Genomic DNA, 26,071 nt, shown 5'->3' with positions numbered 1-26,071 from the left:
CATATATGTTTTGCAACTCAACTAATTTTTCTTAGAAAGCAAAGAAGGGCCTGAAGGACAAGAAGCAGCACCAGCTTTGGTATGCTTTGGGGTCTGCAAATATGTTGCCATGGCTAGGGTGTAGGGTTAGGGCAAGAGGTAAGATCTGCCACACAGGAAAGGGCCCAGATTCTTTGTTTTGTTTTTGTTTTTGTTTTTGTTTTTTTTTTAATTGAAGTATAGTTGATTTACAGTGTGGTATTAGTTTCTGGTGTACAGCAAAGTGATTCAGTTATACATTCATGTATCTATTTCTGTTCAGATTCTTTTCCCTTATAAGTTATTAAAAAATATTGGGTATAGTTCCCTGTGCTATATGCTGCTGCTGCTTTTATCCATTCTATACATAATAGTTTGCATCTGCTAGTCTCAAACTCCCAATCCAGCCTTCCCTGCACTCCCTTCCTCTTGGCAACCACATGTCTGTTCTGTGTGTCCGTGAGTCTGTTTCATTGGTAAGTTCACTTCTGTCTTATTTTAGATTCCATATATAAGAGGTGTCATGTGGTATTTGTCTTTTTCTCACTTCTCTTAGTCTGATGATCTCTAGATCCATCCATGTAGCTGCAAATGGCATTATTTCATTTTTTGTGGCTGAATAATATTCCATTTTATGTAAATGTGCGTGTGTGTATATATATGTATCTGTATAGATTATATCTTCTTTATTCATTCATCTGACAGTGGGCATTTATGTTGCTTCTGTCTCTTGGCTATTGTAAATAGTGCTGCTGTGAACATAGGGGTGCATGAATCTTTTTGAATTACAGTTTTGTCCTGATATGTGGAAGAGCCTGGATTCTGATGGGCTTTGTAAGCCATACTAACACTTTGGTCTTGATCCTCAAGGCAGTGGGAAGTCAGTGAAAGATTTTAATCAGGAGAGTAAGAGTATCAGGTTTGGCCTTCTATAAAATCACTCAGACAGGCTTGTGGGATACACTGAAGAGTATAAGGCTGGGAGTAGGGAGGAGCCTTAGGGAATTATTGCAGTAGTCCAGCTGAGAAATGCAATTCTCTTACACCATTGCCTGGTATATCATAAATGATATAAATGCACTAGAATGGAAAGGTTTCCATTTTATCAACATAAAAAAGGAAATTATTGAAATAACACTAAAAATATTACCCCAAGTATAAAAATACAAAAAAGTACTATCTACTTACAAAGTAAATATGTAGGCTGAGATCTGAAAAGGATATGTACCTGTAACTTCAGAAAGGGAGCTAGGATTGAGAAGAAATGAAGGGGAATCTTAACTTCTTTATCTGTGTATTTGGAAAATGTTAACAGTTATATATCCATATTTATATAAAAATTTCTAAGAAAGATGAGTGGGGGTGAGGGAGAGGAGGCAGATGTTGGGGTGTGGAGAGCAATGAGATAGTAACCAGTAGGTTCCTGTCCTGGGAGGGTGGAGCTGTGTGTGCAGGTGGTCTTTGGCCATTGGTCACACGGGTGGACACGGCACACCGACTGAGTGACTGACGGAGATCAGTGCTCAGGCCTGTGCTTGCTCATTAGAAGAAACCTACTTCTCACTCCTTCATCTATTCCTTGGCTTATTTTCATCCAATTCTTGGCTTATTTTCTCTTAAGTCCCACTCAAATGCGTGGCCTTGGTCCTTATGAGTGTAAATGTTTTGCTTTGCTTTGGGAAATGATGCTCTATTTGAAAGTAGAACATTATATCTAATTCACTATACTTTCTAAGTAGCATTCACCACAGTTCTGCATAATATATTTTACTCTTCTAAGGTGAATCATAACTGTGTTCTTTGGGATGGTCCTATACTGGTGGAACAGTGGCCTGGGAAAGACATGAAGGGACTGGATCAGATCACAGAGGGGTGGAGTAAGGTTCACGGAAGCAGAGAGACTCTAGGAAGGGAGGAGACGGGCACAGGTGGAGTCTGGACTGGCCCTGTACACGGGTTGATATACGAGCAGCAGCGCTCACCAAAGGTCAGTCTGACTCTGGAGTCTCATCACTGAGGCCAGCCCTGCTAGTGAAGGTGCTCGTCTCCTGATGACCTGGCAGCTCAGTTTGTAGGAAGACTGTGCAGTATTAGTCAGGGTTCTGCGGATAAACTGAACCATTAGGAGATATCTGTGGGAGAGGGAAGGAGAGATTTAAGAAACTGATTCCTGTGATTATGAGACCCAGAGAAGAGGCAGATGTTGCAGTTCAAGTTCAAAAGACTCTGCTGACAGAATTCCTTCTTACTCAGGGAAGGTCAGTCTTTGTTCTGACAGACCTTCAGGAGATTGGATGAGGCCACCCACGTGGAGGACAATCCAATTTACTCAAAATCCATAAATTTAAATATAAACCTCATCCAAAAACACCCCCACAGAAATATCCAGAATGATGTGTGACCAAATATCTGGGCTCCATGGCCCAGGCAAGTCAACAGTGAAATTAATGATCACAGGGCCTTTGTTGGCATAAATCCTGGACTGGCCTAAGTTTTCAACTCTGGCTTGGACAGCGCCCCCTTATTCACAGTGATATCCCAAGGATGTGGGGTCAGATGGTTCCTGAGAGAGGCATAGACGGGCCTCCTGTCAATGCCAAGGTTGTTTGGTTTTGCTTTGGTCCCCACTGAGAGCCCAAGGAGACTCCACCTTCCATGACTGGTACCTGCTAGGGGACGTGGAGGCTAGGTTCTTTCTCCTTCTCCCCATCCTCTGCTGCCTCCTACCCTTCCTCTTTCTCCTATAAATTGAGATATAATTGACATATAGCACTGTATTAGTTTTAGTAATATATCAAATCATTGTTATATGTATATATTGCAACATGATCACAACAGTAAGTTGAATTAACATCTGTCATCTCTCAGTTACAGATTTTTTTTTTTCTTATGATGTGAACTTTTAAGATTTACCCTTTCCCTGGAGAGGGAAATAGCAACCCACTCCAGTTATTCTTGCCTGGAAAATCCCATGGACAGAGGAGCTTGGTGGGCTACAGTCCTTGGGTCACAAAAGAGTTGGGCATGACTTCACGACTGAACAACAAAATGCTTTTAACCCTAGCACCACCTGGCTGAGAGTTCAACCTGTCTGAGCCTTGATTTTATCATCCAGGGTTCTCTCCTACAGTAGTAAATATTGTTAGGAGTGAAGAATCCTTGGAGGTGAGAACAGTGCTGTATAGTGTTGGACTTAAATTCTTGTCCCTAAAAATGGGCATAGTTTTGGCGAGTCATGAAACTTCTATGTCTCAGAATTCTCATCTGTAAAATAGGAGGTGGTTCTTTGCAACCCTGAAATGTAGGTATGTGTTTATCAAGAGCTGAGAGAACAAACAAGTTTCACAGGTGGAGTTTATAGGTAAAAAGACTGGCAGCACACAAATAACAGTAAGAAGCCAGCCAGACCATCCATGTTTATATCATAGTGAGTTCTTATCATTATTAGGAGAAGCAAATTTCAGAAAGTAAAAAATCAAACACAAATCTCTTCAGTGTTGAAAGCTTTTATTTTTAACAATATTACCATTTGGATTAAAAAAAAATGATTTCTCTTAGAATTTCTCAAGAAAGATAAATAGTTTGAAAAAGGAAAAATAAAAGATCTACCCTGCTAGCAGCTTCCAGTTACACAACACAGTTTTGTTAACTGTAGACACCGTGCTGTACATTACACCCTCAGGACTGCTTTCTAATTTGAAGTTTGTACATTACCTTTATCCATTTTGTCCACCTTCCCAGCTTCTTGCCCCTGTCAATCAATCCATCAATCTGTTCTCTGTATCTATGAGTTTTTTTTTTTTTTTTTTAAGATTCTACATGAAAATAATATTCATTACCTATTTTTGTCTGTCAGACTTATTTCACTTTGCATAATGCCCTTAAGATCCATCCATGCTGTCATACATGGCAAGATTTCCTTCTTTTTTAATGGCTGAATAATATTCTTCTGTATGTGCTCGCGCATGTGTGTATTTCACATTGTCTTTATTCATTCGTCCATCAGTGGTGGACACCAAAGTTGCTTCCGTGTCTTGACTGTTGTAAATAATGCTGCAGTGAACGTGGGTGCAGTTTTTTGTTTTTGAGTCAGTGATTTTGTTTTCTTTGTGTAAATACCCACAGGTGGGATTGTTGAATCATATGATAGTTTTATTTTTAATTTTCTGAGGAATCTCTGTACTGGTTTTCATTAGCTTTTTTCTTCTGGTTCTCTTTTCCTTTCCCCAACATATGTGGGCTAGTCTTGCTTCCTTAGGATTTCTGAAAACAAGAATAATGACCCTATTCCAGAAGAAAGGACATTAAATAAACAAAAAGGATCCCCAACAAGATCAGAGCAGTACTTCCACGTGGAGACGTCTGGGGCTGCTGTCGCCTGTGGTCATCGGTAGGATGACTGCTGTCCTGGTCTCTGTCAGCTGCCATCTGCTCCAAAGGCCCCCTGCTCAGCCATCATCACAGAAGTGAACTGGGCCTCAGATGCTGGTTTCTGAGGATCAGACAGCAGAGAGGAGTTGAGGCTGCAGTCTGATTGCATAAAACAGGTGCTAGTTTTTCTAGTTTTTTATATCATATTTTAGTCTGTGATTGGAAATGTCTTTCATACATCATCCTCTTACTCTTAATTAAGGAAAATTAGCATTGACTAGAAGCAGGGGTATCAGCATAACTAGAGGTTCTTCTGTTGTAGTCTAAGCCTCATGAGAAATCCAACTGGCACAGAAGTAAAGGAAGGGGGGATCAGATGCCGTTCTGCTCCTCAGTCTACATCAGTGGTGCTGCTGGGAGAGAGAGAGGGAGTGTGCTGAGGTGCTGGGCCACGAGCAGGGGTTTTCCCTTTCCTGCGGGTCTCCCTTCCTGCACCTGGGACTGTGGGGTCTCCTTGACCGACTCTCCTGGTTTATATCCTCAGGGGCAAGTGCCTCCCCACAGAGAAGCTAAAAGGCCATGCCAGGCAGTGCCACCAGATACAGAGATTTCATTGTGTCTGTTTTGTAGCAAAATGGCACAAAATGACAAACCCTCTTTGGTGCCTTAGTTGCTGTTAAAAAAAAAAAAAAAAAATAGACAAACGTGTTCCGCTAAATGATGAGCTTAGCTTGGCCAGCACAGTGTGAGTGAATTCATTTTTAGGAAAATGGGAACACTGAAGGACACTATGTCTGTGATAGTTTTTTTCTTTGAAGCAGGAGGCAGTGCTGTCTCTGGAAGAGAGGTGTGGCTGTGGGCTGCGGCCTGTAGAGCGTGCTGTAAGCTTTGTGGCTGCTGTAGAGGGTGCGAGAGGACAGAGGCCCAAGGTGTGCCCGCGGCTGCCGGCGGCTCACTTCAGGCTGGAGACCCACATTCCTGGTAACATCAGTCTGGATGGTTGTGTCACTAATGGGTACACTTCCACTGTGTATGTTCAACAGTGCAAGTGCAGAAGTGGGGAAACTAGATGGCTATATTGGTCCAAAAATTGGAGCTTAGGTTTTAGCAGTGCTAGAAGGAAAAAGCAGACCTGAGAGATGACCCACAGAGTTCAAAGTGATAAGGCAAGCCCAAGAGGCTACGGATCGGTAGATAAATGGTGGCATCAGAGTCAGTTACATCAGTGAGGCTAAAAAACCAGCCAAAGGATATAAGGTTATACCACATCATAGTTTTAGGTGAAGCTGCTCTTGGATGATGGCGTGGCCATGAAGGTGGTGAATGCAGGTTCCTAGAGTCGTTAAGCCAAGGATCTTGGAGGCTAGGTTTTTGGTGGGTCTTCTACATGAAAGGGGCAGTCTTTCTAGGTGATGGCAGGAGATGCAGGGTGCCAAATTCCAAGATCTTTAGTGAGTGATAGTGACCATCAGTGGATAGCCCCAACAACGAGGAAAGGCTTGAGAATGGTGGTGGGAAATTAATATTGTAGATGCTGCGTTGCAGGAAGCCAGAAAAAAGCTGCATATATTAAGACGGGAGCAGCCCACTCCAGTACTCTTGCCTGGAAAATCCCATGGACGGAGGAGCCATGCAGTCCATGGGATCACACAGAGTCAGACACGACTGAGCGACTTCACTTTGACTTTTCACTTTCATGCATTGGAGAAGGAAATGGCAACCCACCCCAGTGTTCTCGCCTGGAGAATTCCAGAGACAGAGGAGCCTGGTGGGCTGCAGTCTATGGGGTCACACACAGTCGGACACGACTGAAGCGACTTGGCTGCGGCAGCAGCCCGATCCTAGTGGAAAATGGCAGTTTGGAAGAACTGGCAGGACCCCAGTGTGCTTAGCTCCCAGTGTGTTGCAATGACCTGTGATGACCAGCAGCCCTTAGTGTTGCAAGGGGAAAGGTCTGGGTGGAGTAAGGAAAACATCTTTTGGTCAAGGCGACTGTTTCCTATTTTTAAAAACATTGGTGTTAGGACAGGTAATCTGCAAAGCACCTTCCTAGTTTAACAGTTCTTTCCATGAACCTAAAAAAATGCATATCAGGAGTTTGATCCCTTGTATTGTCCAGCTGGAAGAAGAAGCCTAGATTCTGAATATTCTTTTCTTCATGGGAAAGTCATCTTTTCCCAGAGACACAGAAAGTAGACTACATCAGAAAGTCTTGGGGGAGAAAAAGATTTAAAAAAGGTAAAAGGTATGAGTTGAGCAAAGTGAGATGTAATTTTGTGTCTGGTTTTGGAAAAATCTGGCCTCTGTGGTAAAGAATGAGCCTGCAGCACAGGAGACACAGGAGATGCAGGTTTGATCCCTGGGTTGGGAAGACCCCCTGGAGGAGGAAACGCAACCTGCTCCAGTATTCTTGCCTGGAGAATCCCGTGGACAGAGGAGCCCAGCGGGCCACAGTCCATGGGGCTGAGAAGAGTCAACGGAGCACACACTTGGAACAGCTTCCTTGGGAGGGTGACTCTTTCAAGCCTGAGATAAAGAGGTTTCAGTTTGGAGCATCTCAAGAAGAATCACCTTTATGTGCCTAAAGCCTGTACTTACTACTCTAAAAATAATGCTGAGACAATGATGGGTATCTTTATAGATGTCTAATTTTTTTTTCTCTTTTTCATAGCCCTCATGTATTTTCTGGAGGAAGCAGAAAGGATAAAGTAAATCAGGGGAGCAGACAGGGTAAGGGAGGTAGAAAGTACAGAGGGAAAGGAAGAAAGAGGAAAAAACAAACACACAGCCAAGAATACGCAAGAGAAGATTTAGCCTGAAACAGACTTTCATATTCAGCCTCCTGAGTAATTAGTTGTCCGGGGTTCTTGGCATTCACTTCAGAGAGTGGTTCCAAATCTGGGAAGGAGAAAGCAGCAAAGGAAAACAAAATGCCGACTTTTCATGGCACAGAGGAGGGAAATACATTCAGTGATTATGATTTTAGGCTCCTTTTTTGGGACCCAAGTGTGAATACTAGAGCCAGATGCTATATGCTTTGCTATTTGTGTACTTTTGTGACTTTTTAAAAACTTTGTAAGCTATAGCAACTAACTCTTTGTCATTTTATTATAAGGAATAAGAAGACACAGTATAAGGCTTTCTTTGGGAAGATAAATTCCCTTGAAAGTGAAAGTGTTAGTCACTCAGTCATGTCCGACTCTTTGTGACCCCATGGACTGTAGTCCATCAGGCTCCTCTGTCCATGGGATTCTCCAGGCACGATTACTGGAGTGGGTTGCCACTCCCTTCTCCAGTGGATCTTCCCAACCCAGGGATTGAACCCGGGTCTCCTGCATTGCAGGCAGACTCTTTACCAACTGAGCCACCTACTTCTTGGTATTTTTCTCCATTTGCTGCTTCCCCCACCACTCTCTTCATCCTCACACAATTCTCTGTTTGAAACAAGGCACAATTTCAGCATTATCCCAACCAGCTGTTCTTTGAAGAATGGCAAGCAAGAAAATGACTTGCTTTTCAGGTCAGTGCCACTCAGCAGCCATCCGAGAGAGGAGGATTGGGACTGCTGACCTTTAACCCTGGGTCCTTAGCTCAAGCAGTCCACCAGCCTGGGACTCTGCCTCCTTATCTTGAACTGAAAAGTCCTCACTAGATGATTTCCAAGGTCCAGGCTTGGAGGATTTTTGACTTAGATTCTGTTGGAGGTTCAAAGAGTCAGCTTGGGGAAAGGGCTGATAATGTCATCAGAAATAAGCATGGCCAAAGGAAAGACCACAAGCCGAGACAAGAGGGAACTTCATGCCAGGCCTGTCCCTGAAGATGGCCGGACAGTGACGCTCCTAAAGCAGAAGACTGAAGACCACGAGTGGCTCTGCCTGTAGCTGCAGGAGACGCAGCCGTCACCAGAGTTCAGTTCAAAGGGAGAGTGACAGGCAGGAGCTGGCCTTCTAAACAGGGGCTCGATTTCATCATTCCCGCCCTAGACACATCCCCTCACTGGAATGTGTTTTGGACAGCTGTTCTTGAAGTTAGAGAAAAAATGCAAAACCATAAGCAAGTCGTTTGTTATTTCTGCCCTAGTCCTGCCCCCAGCAGTCCTCTGTTAAGGTCATTTTCCTCTTTCACATTTGTACAGGTAATAGGTAGACCTGGGTTTAGGTCAGCTGTGCCTTTCTAGTTGTGTGATCTTGGAGAAGTAATTTCTTTAAGTACCAGTTTCCTCATCTGCCAAGTGGGGATGCTAGCTAATGATAGCTGCAGCGTTTATATTGTATGAATACGTCAGATAGTGAGCCCTTACTGGATGTCAGCTGTGACTATTGTTTGTTGTTCCTAAAGCTCCCCTTTATAAACTTACATCTTGTCTATCTTCCAGGGCTTGAGATACCTACTCTGGGTAGCAAATGTCTCAAAAGTTAATGGCCTAAAATGACCACTTTCTTGTTTCTCCCGATTCTGTATGTCGACTGTGGTTCGCTGGATGGTTCTTCTGCTAGCACAGTTTGAAATTTGTCGTGCAGCTGCAGTCAGATGGTGGCTGGAGCGGGAACACCTGAAATGGCTTTATGTACACGTCTGGTCCTTGGCAGGGAAACTGGGGCCCCAGTGATCTTTCTTCACATGGTCTCTCCATGAGACTACCTTGGGCTTCTTTACACCGAGGCTGGATGGCAAGAGCAAAGCTCCAGCCTGTAAGCACTGTTTACATCATGTTTGCTAACGTCCCATTGACTAAACTCAGTCAGCCTGGCCCAAGACTAGAGTCAATATGGGAGGGACGGACTACACAAGGTATGACTATCAAGAGGTGTGGTTCATTGCAGCCACCAAAATAAGTCTCTACCACATCCAGTTTCCAAACCTCTACTGTCTGGAAAACATCTTCACTTGGACGTCACTCTTAGTTTGAACGTAGCTAATTCACTTCCAATTGAATATAGGCAATTCGTTGTTCTCATTGATGAGCGTGGAGCTGGTGCTGGATCATAAAAGACAGCCTCATTTTGTCAGCTTTCCTCCCAGATTATTCCATCAGTTTACTCCCAAGTTAAAAACCTAAACACAACTCCCCCCTCATCTTTTTATTTATTTTTAACCAAAATCTAGATTTCATGAAACCTTGGCATTTATTCCTTTGTTCCCCACCCTCACTGCCACCACTGAAGTCCACATCCTTATTGTCTTGCATGTGAACAACTGCAGTAACGTTTCAGTTAGGTTTTCTTTAAACACCATTTTCAGTTCGATGCCTTTCTTTTCAAGAACCTGCAGTGTATTTGTTGTTCTTACTGCATCAAACCTGCTTGTTTTTCCAGTGCCCTTATTTATCGGACGCTGCTCCATTTATGGTGGCTCAGATGGTAAAGCCTCTGTCTACAATGCAGGAGACCTGGGTTCGATCCCTGGGTCAGGAAGTTTCCCTGGGGAAGGAAATGGCAACCCACCCTGGTACTCTTGCCTAGAAAATCCCATGGACGGAGGAGCCTGGTGCAGGCTACTGTCCATGGGGTCGCAAAGAGTCGGACAAAACTGAGTGACTTCACTCGCACTTTCACTCCATTTATACAACTCTTCTGTTCCACTGTTGTATATCATCCACCCTTCAGAATCAGAGAATGAGGAGGGAAGGTACTTAATGAAAGAGTTTAAGTCCATCTACATTATAAATATCTTTGAACACAGAGGGGAATAGAGGTGATGAGGAGGCAGAGCAAAAATCATGAAGGTAAAATGTGAAGTAGAAGGGATTTTACCCTTGCTGTTTGTGTTTTTGAGAATTAGGTAAGAATTAAAGGAGGAAACTAGGTATTTCAGGGGCTTGGAAATTAGTTCCGTTTTAATGGAATGCCTTAAGTTTAAAAAATCTTGAACTGTCTCATTCTTCATTGCACTGGTCCTGGCTCAGTTGGGTTTTACACCTGCATAGTCTGTTTTATTGTTATCAGTGGTGCCAGGTATATGTTCTGATGTGGTGCTTGGTCCACACTGAGTGCCTCGTGAATGTTTGGATGCAAAATATAAGCAGAACTTGGTCAGGCTTTTTATAAACTAAAATGGACAATGTCCACAAAGTATAAGGAAAGGATGTAGTTCTCTTATATTAAATGTACAGAGATCCAAGAGGCAGTTCTGTAAATTATGTTCACCACTGAAAGCAGACGTTTGTTAGTTAAGCACTCAGTGCGTGTGCTCTGGACGCTGACAGGCTGGGGTGAGTGAGGCTTAGCTAGTTACGCTGCATGATGAGAGCACCCATGTCTTCTGTAGATGGACATAGAAAATGTGTCAGGAATGTGGGAAGAGAGACCTATTACATTTTTTTTTCTTTTTTAGACCTATAAGCTTTTTGAATCAGATAACATTTTAAAAATAGGATATTGAAAGAATAACTTCCTGTTCATATGAGGGAACAACATTATAAAGTGATAAACACAGAAAGGCATGAACAAGCACATTCAGTTAATCCCTGACATTATTTTGATAGTTCATTTTTATTCCAAAGGTATCATATTTTTTGTGGAATCAGTGATAGTTTTTAACCTCAGTAAGTGAGATTCTGTGTAAGGAAATGGCCAGCGTTTTGAAGAATCTATCCCATTCCACCAGCTTTCAACCACAGTTTCAAATACACTATTTTAAAGAACTTAACTCCAGAGTAGTCCACTTAACTTTATTAACTTGGACTTCAAGGCAGCTGCATTCTTTTGGGTGGAGCCATGCTCTTCTTTCACTGTGACCCTGTTTTATTCCTTTAACTTCTCATCACAGCCGAAGAAGGGACCCTATTTCTTCCTGGAGACTTAGAAGCCAAGGAACTGTTTCCAGCTTCCTCCTGAGTCTGCCCAGCGTGTCATGCAGGGGCTGCAGGGGAGAGCTGTCCTTGGGAGGGCCTCCTCAGAAGTTCTGGGGATGGGCCTCGAGCTCTTGGCTGCAGTCAGGGTTTTCCAAAGTGGAGGCTGCAGTAACGCTCGTCATTGACTGAGAGACGTGCTGCCTGGGCTATTTTCATGAGGGTCAAATAAAACTCTCTTGTCTTCAGTCTGCTTTGAAAGGTGTTTTCCTAATGATTTTACCAGTCAAACAGAATGACTGTGTGGGAGAGTGTAGTTAAAGAGCTGGAACACGCCGGGCCACTTCCCTTCTCCACCCAGTGCCCCTGCTTGCCTTTCCCCCCGAAGCTCCTCCTCTCCCAGGCACACACTCGCTGCTCTGTTTTCTGTTCTGGAACTGCCTGAATTGTGAGATTTTTGAGGAACTCCTCAATCCAGAAAGAAGTGCCAGGAACACAAACAGCTAACTGGCATTCATCCCTAGGGGAGCTGCATGACCAGCCAGGCTGGTCACATTATCTCCATGGGGCACTTAGCTTTGAGAGAGACCTTGGCACTCTCAAATCATCCTAGAAGCGTTTCCAAAAGGTAGAAAGAATTGCCAAGAAAAGGCTGTAATCAGGAGGTGCTGTATCTTTTGGGTATGTTGGACTGGTTGCAGAAATACTGGCTGGAGGCAGTGTATATTTTTGCTGTTTATCTTCATCTGATCTGCTTGTGATTTATTTCAGGGAATTCTGGCCAGGTTAATAAACCTTTGAAATGGATTTCTGATTGGTGATCCATAAGCCAAAATGCGACCTCAGTAAAATGTGTGTGTTTGCATGTGTGTGTGTGCGCTCTTGGCTGGTGCTGTGTAGTGGCTGGCCTATCAGTTGGGGTGTATGTCCTGTGGTTTATCATGGTCCCCACTATTCCCTTCTCCTCCTGGTCTTATCACCAAGCTGCTTCCCTCTTGTCTGTTACTCACACGGTCCCTGCCGGCTTTTGAGTTTGATGCCCTGCTTTTAGTACAAGTGTTTTCAGTGGTCCTCGAATGCTGAACCCCATTTATTCTGAGACAAACCAAAGGAGCTGATAAAGATTTTTAAAGAAAATTTAGAAACATCAACTGTTATTTTTCAGTGAAAATATTTCTCAGCTTCTAGCAGGCTGCCCCTGACTGAAGGTCTGTCTGACTTGCAACAGCTTGGCCCACGTTAGGCTGTTGACTTCCTCAGGGGCCTTTCTGCCACCGTCCCTTCAGACAACACAGCAGCAGTTCTGAAACCTGGTGCTTCCCGCTCCAGCCTTGGAAGGCTGCTGCTGGAAGATGGCTCCTCATAAGTGGTACAGATACCTGCTCTAGGAGCCGACGCGTGTCCTGTTTATTCAGCAAACACTGTAGGAAATGCGAAGAAACGTGAAGGGCCCACACGTTCCGGGGTCACCAGGGCAGTTCTTAGTGTTCTATTACTGATGAAAAATGTAAAGATCTACAACACTCCGCTATCTGATGCATACAAAATTTTTCAGTCTTTTTTTACATAACCGCCTTCCACCATCTATATTTTAATCGTAATTTGGCTCCCTTTGTTATACAGCAACTTAGCACTAGCTACATGATGGTGTGTATATGTCAATGCTGCTCTCTCAGTTCATCCTACCTTTACTGTCCCCTGCTGTGTCCACAAATCCATTCTCTAGTGGGTTCATCAGTACCATTTTTCTAGATTCCACATGTATGCTTTAATATGTTTTTCTCTTGTTTTTCTCTTTCTGACTGACTTTGTATAAGAGACTCTAGGTTCATCACCATCTACCTTTTAAATATGGCAACAAAGAGGTAGCAAAAGTGATATTTGAACTTCATTCTTCTTTCCTCTATCCCCTGTTCCTTTACCATCTAGTGGAAATACTGAGACGCTGTGAATAGAGAGTGGAAAAAATTGAGAATCTATGGGGACAGAATAGCCCATAGACCATGTAATGAGCCTCTGTATAATTGAGAATTCGATAAAATAGAATAAGCCATCAAAAAAAAAAAAAAAAAGAATTTTCAAGTAGTGATTTGTCTTGGAATCATTTCATATTTCCCCATGATTATTAGAGTAAAATCATTAAAATGTAATGTTAACTGAAACTTTGCATCAGATTTTTTATACTGTATCGTATTGTGTTTTATTCCATGTGCCGAGATAGGACTGAGATCATGGAGAGCAACGAGTTGTAGAATGGAAAACTATCTAGAGCGTGTATACACTGGAGCCTGATTATTTGGTTTATGGGCTGTTTTACCTATGGGTTCTCAATTCTATCCATTTCTATTTACTAAGGAAATGGAAGTTATAGTAAAAATAATATCTAGAGTTTATCTTCTTTACATTACTTGGCTTTTTTCTTTCTCAAATAATTTTGTCTCTTAAAGCACATAGTCAAATATTAATTATTAAATGAGACGACATTTTGAATTAGTTGGCTGACATTTTTTAAATGAAAAAATTTGAGATAATTTTAGATTCACTTACAATAGTAAGAAGTAACACAGAGATTCTGTGTCCCCTTTGCCCGGTTTTCCCCAATTGTAACATCTTACAGTGCCTTTCACAGTTTCACACCAGGATGTTGACATCAACCCACCCAAGACACAGAACACTTTCATCATCACAGGTATTCCTCAGGCTGCCCTTTTATAGCCACATTCAGTCCCCCAAGCCCACCTCTGGCAACTGCCAGTCTCTTCTCCATTTCTATAACTTTGTGGCAAACTTATTTTTAGAAACATTTCTCCAATAGTTGGCCTTTGGGAAGAAAATAGCCATTAACACTTACATAGAGCAGATGACTTTTGTAGGTGGAAGCTGGTAATTATGCATGCGTACTCAGTGCTGACTTGGGTTGCTCCGCCAGGAGACAGTGTGGGGTCCTCAACTGCAGATTACTGAGGTGTCAGAACTGAAACCGTTCTTGCCAGAAAATGCTTCTGCCAAAGGCTGTCAGAATTTTCCCTCCTGAATTACACACCTCCACAAAGCAGGCCAAGAAATGACTTGGGTGGCAAGCATTTCTAGCCTCTCCTGACGCTAGAATAGTCACATACTGTCTGGGATCCCTACTAGCTATGGAAAGGGTGAGGGAAGGTATTTTCTCTGTCAGTTTGTGATTATCTGCTGATGAGGGAACTCTCCTTTTCTTTCCATCTTTGTAGTTATCTTTGCTACTGTGAAGCTCTGCATTAACCCTGTATTGCTCTTGGAGCTTCTGGAATGCCTCAAGGTGCTAAATTGTCTTTCCCTCTTCCTTCTTGTCAGTCTGACTTCATTATCTGATGCCACTCACAAAGTAAAAGCCATGGTGTGTGTTAGTCGCTTGGTCTTGTCTCTTTGCTACCTCATGGACTGCAGGTCATCAGACTCCTCTGTTCATGGAATTCTCCAGGCAAGAATATTGGAGTGGGTTGCCATTCCCTTCTCCAGGGGATCTTCCTGACCCAGGTTTTAGGCATTGTGGGCAGATTCTTTGCCATCTGAAACACCATATTGTTCAGTTGCCAAGTCGCGTCTGACTCTCTGCAACCCCATGAACTGCAGCACTCCAGGCTTTCGTTCTTCACTATCTGAGTTTGCTCAAACTTGTGTCCATTGAGTCAGTGTTGCCATTCAACCATTTTATCCTCTGTCACCCCCTTCACCTCTTGCCCTCAGACTTTCCCAGCATCAAGGTCTTTGCCAGTGAATTGGCTTTTTATATCAGGTAACCAAAGTATTGGAGCTTCAGCATCAGTCTTTCTAATATTCACGGTTGATGTCCTTCAGGATTGACTGGTTTGATCTCCTTGCAGTCCAAGGGATTCTCAAGAGTCTTCTCCAGCACCACAGTTCAAAAGCATCAGTTCTTCCATGTTCAACCTTCTTTATGGTCCAACTCTCACATCTATATGTGACTACTGGAAAAACCATAGCTTTGACTGTATAGACCTCTGTCAGAAAAGTGATGTCTCTGTTTTTTAATACACTCTCTAGGTTTGTCATGGCTTTTCTTCCAAGGAGCAAATGTCTTTTAATTTCATGGCTACAGCCACCATTGCCATTCATTGTATTAGAAGAATCTAGAATCATCTAATGTCTGCAGCTGTTTGGACCTGTGTTACATTTGCTCGTACCTGTAGCTCAGGTAGCTCAAACACTTCCACTTTAGGACATGAAATAGGAGATCCAGTAGATACTGTAAGAAATTGATTTTTATAAGTTTTTATGGGTTGGAATTGCTTGTAACAGCCCTGTCTTTGGCATAAATCAGCTATACATTAAAATTTTTTATTGCAGGAATTAAATGATATGGTTTAGACATAAATGGAAAATTTGATGTTTCAGACATATTACACTTTAACTATTTTATATATTTTGTCATCATTGGTAGTCTTAAATCTCATAATGAAAACGATTCCTACCTTGTAGCTATAAGACTTGATACAGAGAAAGATTTAATTGACTCGGAAAGCCATGTCTTGACTGAGTAGCAATGAAAGTCATGGATTTCTAAGATCCTTCCCTTCCTTCCTAATTTTCTTTGTTATGCTAATTTTAACCTTCTTTGAAAACTGAAGAGTTGCTAAGAATTTCAATGAACCGTGTGTTTAATAACGTTCTTGTTTATAAACTTAAGTTGTGAAGAGAATGGGATGTATGGGTTCCCCCTTCCCGCCCCAGGATGATGTACAAAAGGAAATGATAAATGAACGGTTAATGAGAATCAGTGTGAAGCTCGTTAGTCAGATTTGTGTTTTGTCCACACAAAAAAGGAATAAATTTAGGTTGCTGATCTTTGTCATCTGATTACTACCCTCTGGTATTCCAGACATATATGGAGATTTAAGGGTTTTCATTTTCAGGAAGTGTTTCCTTTGTTACATGGACTCCTTTGTCAGTTATCTGTGCATTAGAAAGTTTTTAGTGCAGTCTTAAGCATTAAATTGGATGATTTTTGATGTAATAAACCAGTGGGTTATGCCTTGGAATTTAGTTATTAGTTATTCATGAATTACAGTTCCAAGGAGACAACTGAACCTAACTCAGTTACTTTTTGACTGAAAAATATTTTACTGTAAAGCTAACACACTTTATCATCAAGTTTTAAATTAATGTTGGTTTTGAATGAGTAAGGAAGGAATTAATATGTGTGCAGTGCTCTAAGAGGAGGATGTCAGGAATATGAATACTGTCAGCTGTAAACCTATATAGTGATCCTTGAAATACAGTGTTAGATAACTGCTTTCTGATTATTTTTGTGTACTAAATTACAAATTTCACTTTGCTTTGACTTCAGATTATTTAAATGAGAAGTAACATTAATGTTGGACCAACTAAAGAACACCATGCATTTGCCACCAGAATGTGAGCTACGTGAGGGCAGACACTTTGTAGTTCTTGGTTCCTGTTGTATTTCTAACTCCTAGAACAGTTTCTGACACATGAGGCAAGTGTGATACCATTTTGTTGAATGAATGAATAAATATTAAACACAGGACAATAGGTTGAGAAGTTGTATAAGGCCTGTGTCTTCTTTGCAGTAAGTACCTTTTAGTTTACTTCCCTTGAGAATAGTGAAACTATAAATTTATTTGCTATAGGAGAAGTCAGCCTATGGTAGGACATTATATGCAGCGTAAATGACATATTTGTGAAAGGTGCCCCATCTCACACTTTATAGATCATACCCTTTCCTACATATTCTAGATAAAGTTTCCTAAAAAATTATACAATTCTTTGAATTTCAAAACAAAGCAATAGAAAGAAGCAGGTGTAAGATAGGGGGCCAACATCTCTGATGATTACTATGTACTAAAACTTTTATATATGGGGAGAGGTCTGATATCTAATCTTCACTGTATAACCGTGTGCACTAGTAGTTATTTTCAGTTGTGCAAGTGAAGAGGTCAGCTCAACCGGTAAGTGGGGAAGCCTGCTGAGTCCAATTCTGTCTGCCTCCAAAATCCATGCATTTGACACTGTGGCATTGTTTTTTTTTTTCCACAGTCTAATTTCTGAGGTTTATTTCAGCCAAACTTCTTGAAGAAGTTTTCTGCATTCAGTGTTCTCAGCCTGTGAATAATCCAGTGACTGCCACTCAGTTGGCATCACCTCACTTCTTCTGCACCATTTGACAGTTAAGGGCTTTTCAGAGGTCCCACTTCAGATTTCTGTCTTCACTTGGTTTTTACTCTCCCCTAGTTTTCTACTTCTGACAACTCTCGTGGGGGCTCATTATATGTATTGACTGTTTGGCAGGAAAGTGATATCTTAGCTATACTGAGTCTTTCCATTGGTAAGCATACATAGCTCCCCTTTTAAGTCTTTTCAAAATGACTTTCAATAAACTTTTATAACTTTCTTCATAAAAGTCCTTGGTACCTGTAGTTATTATCTCAAATGGTATCTTTTTTTTTATTTTTTTAATTACATGTTCCAGCAGTTTGTTGTGGGTTACGAAACTCCACTGATTTTTGTGTATTCTTGTATCAGGCAACCTTTATAAGTATTCCCAATAGTTTGTATTTTGACTTTCAAAAAACTTTCTATTTAGCAGTAATTATACATTTGTTGGCAAAGTAATGTCTCTGCTTTTGAATATGCTATCTAGGTTGGTCATAACTTTCCTTCCAAGGAGTAAGCGTCTTTTAATTTCATGGCTGCAGTCACCATCTGCAGTGATTTTGGAGCCCAGAAAAATAAAGTCTGACACTGTTTCCACTGTTTCCCCATCTATTTCCCATGAAGTAGTGGGACCGGATGCCATGATCTTTGTTTTCTGAATGTTGAGCTTTAAGCCAACTTTTTCACTCTCCACTTTCACTTTCATCAAGAGGCTTTTTAGTTCCTCTTCACTTTCTGCCATAAGGGTGGTGTCATCTGCATATCTGAGGTTATTGGTGTTTCTCCCGGCAATCTTGATTCCAGCTTGTGTTTCTTCCAGTCCAGTGTTTTTCATGATGTACTCTGCATAGAAGTTAAATAAACAGGGTGACAATATACAGCCTTGACGTACTCCTTTTCCTATTTGGAACCAGTCTGTTGTTCCATGTCCAGTTCGAACTGTTGCTTCCTGACCTGTATACAAATTTCTCAAGAGGCAGATCAGGTGGTCTGGTATTCCCATCTCTTGCAGAATTTTCCACAGTTTATTGTGATCCATACAGTCAAAGGCCTTGGCATAGTCAATAAAGCAGAAATAGATGTTTTTCTGGAACTCACTTGCTTTTTCCATGATCCAGCGGATGTTGGCAATTTGATCTCTGGTTCCTCTGCCTTTTCTAAAACCAGCTTGAACATCAGGAAGTTCATGGTTCACATATTGCTGAAGCCTGGCTTGGAGAATTTTGAGCATTACTTTACTAGAGTGTGAGATGAGTGCAACTGTGCGGTAGTTTGAGCATTCTTTGGCATTGCCTTTCTTTGGGATTGGAATGAAACTGACCTTTTCCAGCCCTGTGGCCACTGCTGAGTTTTCCAGTTGGTGATGGACCGGGAGGCCTGGCGTGCTGCGATTCATGGGGTCGCAGAGTCGGACACGACCGAGCGACTGATCTGATCTATTTGTTGAAGAGTAGCAGAGGTTTTACAAGTTCCCCTGTGCCTTTACCCAGCCTTCCCTGAAGTTAACTTCTTACATAACTTACACAGAAGTGTGGCACTTTACTCAAAAAAAAAAAAAAAAAAAAAAAAGCTGATACTGGTACATTACTGTTTGCAAACTTCATTTAGATTTCACCACTTTTCCCACTAACATCCTTTGTCTGTTTCAGATCCAATCCAGAATATTATGTTGCATTTAGAGTCTTAATTTTAATGCAGAATATTATACTACTTGGAAAGAATAACAGTTTTGTCTCTTAGTTTCCAAATCTCTGTATGCATATGTGTGTGGTGGTGGTGTAGGGATTAGGTATGTGTATAGTACATACCCTCACAGGCTGGCTGAGAGAGAGAGTGTGTGTGGGTGTGTGTGTGGTGTAGGTAGGTATTAGATGCGTGTATAATACATACCCTCACAGGCTGGCATGGACTGACCACTCTTCCAGGTTCTACACCCTGTACTCCTCCTGTAAGTGTTGGTGCTCCCCAGGATTCCGTCCTTTGCCCTTTAATTCACGCCTGCTACACATTGTTCTGGATCTCATTTTAGTCTTCCTGTGTGGGTTTGGAGCAGCCTGTGCATCCAAGGTAGCCACTGTTTGCTATGATTAACCAGATCTTTATTCTAGCAGATTTCTTCTTTGAGCTCCATATTCATAAAGCTGACTATCTTTTGGATGCCTGTGTCTGCATTTTCCAGAGACTTCCAGTATTACTTTAAGGGAACCTAGCTGATCATCTTGCCAACTTGTCTCTCCTTTTGTATATCCCACCTCAACAAAGAGAAACAGTTCTTTCTTTCCTTGCCTGTGTCCTTACCTCCATTATCTCCATTCCTTTCAGATCTGTTTTTGTTTCCTTCATTTCTCACATATTTATCAACTTCTCTCCATCCAATTTCATACAAAGCACTCATTCTTTCATCCTTTTTCAAATTCCTTAACACAGGATTCAGAGCCTCTGGCCTCACTCTGTCCCATGACGCCCTCTTCCACAACACCCTCACTGTGCTGGCCATATCCATGAACCTGACGTTTGTGGCTTTGCCATGCCGTCTTTCTCCTTTGCAAGTTTTGTCAGGATGCTTTTGCTGTTGCTGTTCCTACTCTCTTCCTGACTAACTCCTGCTAATTCTGTTGATCTCCATTCAGTTGTCACTGCTTCAGGAAGCCTCTCCTCCCCAGGCCGGGTTAGGTGTACCTTCTGAGTGCTCTTGGGTAGCTTGTGTGAATTCCTCTCATAGAACTTACAGTACTGACCTTGTTTAGTTACCTGTACCATCTCTCTTCTTGACAATACTGAATGTTTCTTAAGGTCAAAGACTTGCTTCCTATTGCTCTGCACAGTTCCTGGCACATAGCTGTTACTAACAAATGTTTATTGAATGAATAAATGTATTCCCTGTTCTAGGAAACACTGACTTATGTTTCCAAAAACCATATTCTTGTACCAGGGACAAACTTCTCTAATCATCAGCTTCTTTATTTATATATGAGCAGGGTGCACTGCTGGAGAAGGCGATGGCACCCCACTCCAGTACTCTTGCCTGGAAAATCCCATGGACAGAGGAGCCTGGTAGGCTGCAGTCCATGGGGTCGCAAAGAGTCGGACACGACTGAGTGACCTCACTTTCACGCATTAGAGAAGGAAATGGCAACCCACTCCAGTGTTCTTGCCTGGAGAATCCCAGGGACGGGGGAGCCTGGTGGGCTGCCGTCTATGGGGTCATACAGAGTCGGACACGACTGAAGCGACTTAGCAGGAGCAGCGGCAGGGTGCACTGCATGACCTCTAAGTCCTTTATAGCTCTAACAAATTAGTATTTATGATTTTAAGATTTATCATCCCTTGAGCCTATTCAAAAGAAAATGATACAAATTCCAAAAAAGGAGTTGCAAAATGTTTTGAGCCATAGTAGTCACATTGAAATAATCCTTTGGCTGGCTTTTTGGTTATACTGCATAACTAAATGTGTCAGATGTTAATGGTCTGAGCACTTGAACATTTGAGTAGTTTACTTACTGTGATCAGAGTTTCTGTTTCTTTGCTTACCTATCTAAATCATTTTAGAAAGACCATGTAAATTCTCCTTTGCTAAAGACTGTCAAGTAAAAAGTAGACAACTGTTTATGGATATTGTAGATGGGATTTAAGACGTAACTGTATTATGATGGGACCAAGTGATGACTAGTGAAGTGAGTGTGTGAAAGTCGCTCAGTCAGGTCCAACTCTTTCGGACTGTATGATCCATGGAATTCTCCAGGCCAGAATGCTGGAATGGGTAGCCTTTCCCTTCTCCAGGAGATCTTCCCAACCCAGGGATCGAATCCAGGTCTCCCACATTGCAGGCAGTTTCTTTACCAGCTGAGCCACAGGGAAGCTTGCCTAATGATAAGGTTCTTCAATTCATTGCTTTACAGCTTTTGTTTTTATGCTACAGCAGAGGGGAAAAAAGTTGAATTTTAAGCTTGGATAACACACTTTTTCCAAGTTCATCTCTTACTGGACTTAAATATCAACATTAGAAAGCCATGAGAAGTCTTACGTTTATCAAAACTGTTGACTTCTGTGCATCCAAAACCTGAACATAGATTGGTGGTCTCCAGCATGCTGAAAAGACCTGGGCTATATCAGGGTTCAGAGGTCCAATTTACAAAGAAAGGTTTTCTATTGTAGATTATTTTTAAGAACTTTCAAAATGTAAAATATAATGTAAATACAGGAAACCATATAAAACAAATTTGTACATTAATGGGTTATTACTGGGTGAACATTCTTATAATCACCACTCAGGTTAGAAAACAGAACTTTGCCAGCCACCCCAGACGCCTGTGTCCACTGCCTCTCCAATAAAGTACACAGATTTCTAATTACTCTGAAACAGTGATAGGCATCCTTAAATATTCTGGTTTACTTTTGCTTTTTAAAGTATGAGCTTTAGGCCTTTTTTAGTCTCTGGTCCCCCTTCCATCTTTTTTTCCTCTATAGTAATTAATTGATTGTTGAAGACACTAGATTATTTGACCTGCGAGGTTTCTCAGTCTGGATTATGCCTGTTGCTCGAGCTGTCTCAGACTTGGCTGTTTAGGCTTCGTGGCTGTCTCCTGCCTCAGTCCTGAAATGACAATCTGCCTGGAATATCATTTGTTTTAATCTCCCTACCCTGTACCTTGTTTGTGATATTATCTCCTACATATCTTTCAAACCTTAGCTCAAATCTCATCTCTCCTAGAAAGATTCTTGGATTTTTTCATCTGATAATAGATGTCATTTTCTGTAATCTCATAGCACCTGTATAATACTCATGTACAGTACCAAGGACATTACAGCAATGAGTTCCTTTATCCATTTTTCTTTTGCGTGAGATGCTTTCAACTCACCAAATGTTCACAAGGTATTTCTCTGTGCCTGGCATGGGACAGAGACAGATAAAGTATAGTTCCCTTTTGGATGATAGGCTTCTTACATCTCTCTTAATTGAGATACTTCCTCTTCCTCTTGTTACTTGTAAATGCAGTTATTTTCAGTCATGTTTAATATGGCATACACTTGGTATTTTATACAGCATATAAAAATTGGCTCACAATGGATCAAAACCTAAATATACAAGGTAAAACTAAAACACTTAAAAGCATAGGCATAAGTCTTCATGACCCTGGGTTAGGCAATAGTGTCTCCAATACGACAAGCAATGAAAGAACAAAATCAATACATTGGATTTCATGAAAATTAAAAAATGTTTATGCATCAAAGGATAACATCAAGAAAGTGAAAAGACAACCCACAGCATGGAAAAAGATATTTATTTGCAAGTCAGATATCTGATTAGGGCTTGAATCTAGAACATATACAACTCAATGTGAAAAAGTCTTAAAAAATGAGCCAAGGATCTGAATAGACATTTCTCTAAAAATACACAAATAGCCAATAAACACATGAAAAGATATTCAGCATCAGAAAAATGCAAATGAAAACTAAGAGATAACCACTCTATACCCAATCAAAATGACTATAATAGGAAAACAAAACCCCAGGACTACAAAAAAAAGTGGCCTGGATGTGGAGAAACTGGACCCCTTAATTTCTTGTGAGAATGTAAAATGGTTGCTATGGAAAACAATGTGACAGTTTCTCAAATGATTAAACATGGTACCATATTGACTTTTCAGTATATGCCCAAGAGAAAAGAAAATGTGTCTATATAAAATCTTGTACAGGAATGTTTGTAGCAGCATTATTCATAACAGCCAAAAACTGGAAACTGTCAAACTGGGTGAGTAAGTCAAATGTGGTCTATTCAATGGAATGTTATTTGGCAATAAAAAAGAATGAAGTGCTGATTCATGGCCATAACGTGAGTGAAACTTGAAAACATGCTAAGTGAAGGAAGTCAGTCACAAAAGACCACATATTGTATGACCACATTTATATAAAATTTCCAGAATAGGCACATCTATAGAGATAGGAGGTAGATCAGTGGCAGCCTAGAGTTGGGATGGTGGTACTGGGAACATAGGAGGTGTGGGATGAAGATGTTCTAAAACTGATTGTGGTGATGGCTGCACAACCTTGTGACTGGATTAAAAACCATGGAATCACGAATACTTTACATGAATTGTATCCTGACTTAAAAAACAAAAGTACCAGGGGCACCAACAGTTTAGTACAAGAGCCATTGACAGTACTTAAACATCATGGTAACTCTGGAAAAAGAACTTCTAAGCTGGAGTTAATAATAATTCAAGTCAGCTAGGCAAATAAGCCGCTTACCATGCTGGCAGGTTTTTTTTTAGCATAGTTTTCAAATGATGATGTTAAGAGAATAAAGTCTCAGGTAAATGAAGCCTACCTGATCTCAAAAGGAAAAAATGTCAGATCAGGTTAGTTGACAATGTTATTCTTATATTTCATATACTTACTGATTTGTCAATTTTTGCTTCAGACAATTCCGTTCTGTTTTTTTTTTCTTGAGGTATCTCTCCTGATTATGAAATAACTTTGCTCATATCTAGTTACACTAGTTGCCTTGCCAGATACTAATATAGCCATACCAGCATTCTTAATAATTAGGGTGTGCAACTTATGTATTTTCCCACATTATTTTCAATTCGCTCATATCTTTGTATTTAAAGTGCTTTTCTTGTAAACAACATAGTTGGGTTTTGCCTTTTATCTTGTTGACAGTTTATTCACCTTTAAAAAGTGAAGATTTAGTTCCTTTATATTTAGTTTAATTATTGATATGTTGAGTCCCTTGGACTGCAAGGAGATCCAACCAGCCCATTCTGAAGGAGATCAGCCCTGGGATATCTTTGGTGGAAGGAATGATGCTAAAGCTGAAACTCCAGTACTTTGGCCACCTCATACGAAGAGTTGACTTCTTGGAAAAGACTCTGATGCTTGGAGGGATTGGGGGCAGGAGGAAAACGGGACGACAGAGGATGAGATGGCTGGATGGCATCACTGACTTGACGGACGTGGGTCTGAGTGAGCTCCGGGAGTTGGTGATGGACAGGGAGGCCTGGCGTGCTGCAATTCATGGGGTCGCAAAGAGTCAGACACGACTGAGCGACTGGACTGAAGTGAACTGAACTGATTGATAATGTTTGGGTTTAATTTGCCATCTTGGAATTTGTTTACCCCATTTGTTCGTCCTTTTGTTTCTCTTTTCCTGCCTTCTTTTGGGTTGTAGTTTTCCATATTCCATTTTTCTGAGACAAAAATGGCCCAGCTGTTAACTACTGGGGTAGTTCAGGAGTTAACTTTGCTCTTGAACTCTACCTTGTCTTTTCAGATCTCTCTTCATCCTCCTTTTCATTTGGTGAAGGCTCAGTGGTTCTCGGGGGCTCTCAGCTCTGTTCTGCTTCCAGCCTTCAGTGGATAGCTGCTTTGCACTCAGCAAGGCCTAGGTGATTCAGAAGGATCTGAGGCCCTTTTGTTCTGTCTTCTGCCTGTCAGGTGTGATGGTTGTACACTAGGTGTAAGCTCTGTAGGAGAGAACTGGCAGGTGGGTATGGAATTGCTCTTTGATATCAGCAGCTATTAAAAGTCTGTAAAAATTCAGCTGGTTTATTTATACTCCCCATTTGGGCAGGATTATTCTTCTTCCTGTTAAAAATGGAAGCAGGTCATCTCTCTTTGTGGGGAAGGGACCCCAAATGTGGAATTCTTTAAGTGAAATTTTGTTTGTTTAGATCTCTTTATACACCAGATCTGATGGGTTTTTAAAGAAAATCTATGATTTTGTGGATTATCCAGCTTCTTATTTAGGCTCTGGTTCCTGTTTCTATTTTTATGGTTATATGGTAATAGAAACACTTTTCAGGCATTGACAGTTTACTTTTTAGTGGCTTATCAAATAACAGTATCCAAACGTGAATTCCCAAGGAATCTATGAAAGGCCAATGAATAAATGAATGACATTTACTTTTGCTTCTGAGTCACTGGTATTGACCACACGTTAATATCCATAATCTGACTTATGAACAGAAATTATACATTTACAAAATGGTGGGCTAGAGCTAGGCTAGTTTATTGATAAATTGCCATAAAAAAATAGTGATTGACTATGCAGTCATGAGCATTTATACAACCTCATGAGTTAAAAAGAGATGCTCATGTATCATATATGACTTAAGGATCTAATCATTAATAGAATTTTGCTTGTATTTGTCAAAAATCTTTTCTACATTTTTCCATAATGTTGTAAAAAACTTTTGTTTTCATGACTTGATTATATTCCTTTTACTTTGTATCTTATTTATTTATTTATATTTTACTTTGTATCTTTTAAGATTCTGCAGAAGAATTTCACCTGGAATGACTGGTACATTGAGGAGAATCAGACATAAAATTAAATGTACTTGATTCCCTTTGTGGTAATTTATAATGCAGGTTATGAGAAGCACAGTTCTGAGAAGTCTGACAGTACAAGACAGCAAAAGAGACACTGATGTATAGAACAGTCTTATGGACTCTGTGGGAGAGGGAGAGGGTGGGAAGATTTGGGAGAATGGCATTGAAACATGTAAAATATCATGTATGAAACGAGTTGCCAGTCCAGGTTCGATGCACGATACTGGATGCTTGGGGCTAGTGCACTGGGACGACCCAGAGGGATGGTATGGGGAGGGAGGAGGGAGGAGGGTTCAGGATGGGGAATGCATGTATACCTGTGGCGGATTCATTTTGATATTTGGCAAAACTAATACAATTATGTAAAGTTTAAAAATAAAATAAAAT

The 26,071-nt window shown here is 41.1% G+C and overlaps 1 protein-coding gene across 2 annotated transcripts in view; it reads left to right on the top strand.

The window, feature by feature from the left end:
• The window catches only part of FGF2 (fibroblast growth factor 2), a 55,580-nt gene that overhangs the window by 14,465 nt on the left and 15,044 nt on the right, over positions 1 to 26,071 (top strand). The window lies entirely within an intron of this gene.

Source organism: Bubalus kerabau, chromosome 16 (genome assembly GCF_029407905.1).
Source record: "Bubalus kerabau isolate K-KA32 ecotype Philippines breed swamp buffalo chromosome 16, PCC_UOA_SB_1v2, whole genome shotgun sequence".
Lineage (NCBI taxonomy): Eukaryota > Metazoa > Chordata > Mammalia > Artiodactyla > Bovidae > Bubalus > Bubalus kerabau.
Note: the sequence above shows the minus strand (reverse complement) of the source record. Positions and strands in the feature narration are given on the sequence as shown.